The following is a 3,977-nucleotide window of genomic DNA, read 5'->3' on the forward strand; positions in this document are numbered from 1 at the left end:
TGTGGGCTGCAGTGTTAAGCGCTGAGTCTCCAGAGACCCCTTCCACCTAGCCTGGAATGCTCCCCTCACCCCCCGCCCCTTACTTTCCCCAAGAAAGGCCTAGTTTGAGTTCCAAATATGGTAATAGTCGTGGCCCACAGCCTCATGATATCCTATATTACTTTTTGTCATCTTATGTTTGTGCTTTCTCTTCCCTGGGACTAGAAGATCCTCGAGCACAGAGAGCACCCATCATTTAAACATCTTCCAGTTAGAGACCTACAATAAATTCCAACGAACATGTTCAGGATGAAATGGGAAATGCGTAGCGTGTTGAACCTTTCTTCTCAAACAGAAGATGAGATGCTTGAACAAATCTTGCTTCTCTCTTTCTGATTCTTGGACAGGGCTTTCCAGATGAAATGCTGAGATCTAGGGCCAATGGAAGGATTTTTAACAGTGTGGTGTTACTTTATGAGGGGACAATCTACCTACTCAGAGCAAAAATGGGGCTGCAGATTGTTCTTTTCCGGGTTTTGTTAAGGAACAGTTTCAAATCAAACTTTTGTTGGTTCCTCAGAAAAGGTGAAGATGGAGCCATGAGCCAGGGAGGGGTCCCTACTTTCAGCATTTGGTGGCTTTGAGATTGTGACATCAGGCCATCTTCTTGTCCCTGAGACATCAAATGCTTGCTTCATGGAAGAACTTTGTTTTTCATTGTAAAGATCGGAGTCTGAGGAGATTTTTGTCAATACCAATTATGGTACATTTAAATATTGAGCTTTGTAAGAAGATTTTGACAATTTTCAACCTTTTCCTCTCTTCTGCAGTCATCTGAATGTTGCGATCATGCAAATAAATGTTTCTTCAAAACTAGAAGTATTTACTTTAACTCTGGATTCAATTTTATATTTTCCTTTATACTACAGTTGCCAGATAATTAGTAGTATTCCAAAAGGAATTTAATATTTTAGAAGTGTCTTAGTCCTGGCAGTTTCTAGGGCTATCAAACTAGGTAAGTCTCCCAGTTTTGCTCTGAGAAAGAATCATAAAATGATTATAATCGTTGAAAAAAAATAAAGCTAATTGATACTTCAACCCCAGCTGTGCTTAGAACAACTAGGGTACATGTTACAAATTACTGACCTCTGGGCTCCACTGCCCCCAAGAAAGTCTCATTTAATTGCCCGAGAATAGGCCCAAGGCACAGGTATGTTTTCATAATCTCCCCAGGGTTTGACTGGCAGTGAGAAGATCAGACACAAGCACCTCATACACACCTCTATTTGAGCACTTAGCACTCTATGCTGTGACTGCTTGTGTGCTGGTGTGCTTCCTCTCCTTACAGATGCTAAGCGGAGGGAGACCCAGGAGTTGTCTCTTACTCAGTTTGAGTCTCGTAGTAGACAGAGGTTTGTTAAATTCCAAGAGCCTACTGTTAACACTATTCCTTCTGCAGGCACAGGTCCAATGGAAAGAAGGCAAGGAGGAACCCCAGGAAGTTTCTAAAGCAAAGGTGGCCAGGCTCAGTACCACGTGACCCCAACAACTTGGACATAGGTAACTAGCCCAGGAATAAGCACCTGACCGAGGTCTGCTGATCCACAGGGTGTCCAGCAACCCAAAGGAGGCCTGATACAAATGCTGAGTCCAACTCTAGCACGTGGTTAGTGCCCGGTGCGGCCAATTAGATTCTTTCACTAAAGGAGTTAAAACGTGAGATCAACAGAAAGCTGAGCAGTTGGTCGCAGGATCAGAAGCCAAGAGACAACTAAAGAAAAACAGAGAGAGAGAGGAACTGAATCACCTTGGCGGCTAAGCCTGCTGGTAGGGATCGCAGATGCCTGCTGCTCAGGGGGCAGCGAGATAACCCAGTCACAGAGCCGTATCCTGAATGACCTTCCAGTTCCTGAACTTCAATCCAGTTTTCGTGAGGCCTGGCTGGGTGGCCTTTCCGGAAGGCTTTTCGGAGACACGTGGCTGAGTGGTGGAGATTCCGGTCAGCCTTCCTTCCACAGCAAACTCCCATTACTTAGGGTAAACTCAGTGCTATCTGTTCTCTGTAACCCCAAAAAGCCCAGCCAGCACATTCCCAGGGTCTAGCACGTAACAAATGCTAAATCATTGCAGGTGCCTGGACAGCATGATCATCCCCAGTGAAAAACCTTCTGAAAATGAAGAAATCGTTCATGGTAGGAACACTGACTAGGGTCGCCTTCAAATTCCAAAAACAATGCTAAGCTACGACACATCTTATTAAGCTTATTCTGACCTCCCATTCCCAAGCCCATGCACATTTCTACCATAAACCTATCAAAGAAGGAAATGTCACATTCTGCAGAACTACAGTGAGCATCCAAACTTCAGCTAAGGTATGTTTGGATGACTTGATTTTCACTCCGCTTCATCTTAAATCACAGTAACATTAGTAAGAACAATTTTCCTCCCACACCAGCTTCACTGACAAACCTCCAAAGTAGCTGATCTTTGACTTTTAAGAAGTTTAATAATACATGATCTTCTCCCCACATTGCCACACATTCCCCTTGTCTAGTGTCTGTATTCGCTACTTGAAGAACACATACTCCCCCCAACCGGATGAGTCACACAATTAGAGATACATGGATGTAAACTGAGCCTGTTTACCCTTTCCCTGGCCCCAGCTAATAAAATAAAAGAGGTCCCACTCAATTCGGGTCCAATGGCTTCCAGAAAGCAGGCTCTGCATAGCAAAGATGTACCTTATTTAGTACATTATTTTAAAGGCAGAGCTAATTTCATGCACTGTGTGAATTTATGGGGAGAGTCATGGGCAGGGTGTGTGTAAGGACTTGCCCTCTTCATGTCCTCTACAAAAGGCGGCTCCGGCTGCTTCTGGTGGTAAGCTAACCAACAAAAGGAATGCCTCAAAGGTGTCACAGAAATCGGGAATGGGAGCTGGGTCCCTGCTCTCACTGGAAACCCAGCACCCAAGGGAGTGCTCGCTTCGGTTACCCATCTGCATTTTCGAAAATCTGGATAAAAGCAGGTTTAGCCCAACCTCCCTTGACCTGTTCCTGATAAAATGATCTTACCCCTGTGGAATTGGGATTTTGAATGTATGTGCCTACCCCACGTCTGGTATTCTATTACAACAGCATGAAAATGGAGCCTAGGACTGAGGAGCCGGCCAGCCTCAGAAGCCTTCTTCGTTGCCTGCCATGTAATACATGATATGCAAAGCCTCTGACTTCAGCCAGCAGGTATTTGGAGACCGTGTTGGCCCTAGCATGGGGACTAAACTAATGTGTGTTTAGGTCAGAAAGCGAATCAGAAAAGCCACTGGAGGGCACGTCACAGAGTGAGAGCCTTATAAATTCATCCCCACTCTCAGCGTCCCCTGGCAAACACTCTGCCTCCCTCACTGGGCCGCTCCACATCTCTCCACACTCCTTCGTAGTGCTAGGAGGACTCCAGCAAGCAGCTCCTCTCGTCCCCGCTGCCTTCTGCCTCGCAGAAAAGCGAGAGGGCTAGATCCCCGGGAAGAAAGGAAAGCCTTCGACAGGCGCGAGGAAAGCCCAGTGTAGCCCTCCACCCGACGGAGCGCTCTCCCTCACAGCGCGGGGCGCGGGGGCATAGCCCGGCGCGGGCGCCGCGGTCAAGTTCAGATTGCCCCCTTCGGTTGGACTGCTCGGAGCTCCGCATTCCTCCGGATCTACCCGGCAAGGAGGAGACGCGAGCCCGGCAGCGTCTCCACGCGCTGAGCGCGCTCTCCCTGCACCCCGGGGAGGAGCGCCTCGCGTCACCCACTCGCACCCCGAGCCCTCTCCTCGGGAGCTCGGGCGCCGCCTCGCTGCTCTCCTTTCGCTCCCTCACAACCGCCTCCCCACCCCTCCCCTCCCGGGGCCCCGCGCCTCCCCTCCCCCACCCGGCCCCCGGCCCGGGGTTCTCAAGGACCAGCCTGCGCTCCTGGCGCCCTCATGTCTTCACGGGACTCCCCGCGCCGGTTGACGTGGTGT

This window comes from Prionailurus bengalensis, chromosome A1, assembly GCF_016509475.1.
Source record: "Prionailurus bengalensis isolate Pbe53 chromosome A1, Fcat_Pben_1.1_paternal_pri, whole genome shotgun sequence".
Taxonomy (NCBI): Eukaryota; Metazoa; Chordata; class Mammalia; order Carnivora; family Felidae; genus Prionailurus; species Prionailurus bengalensis.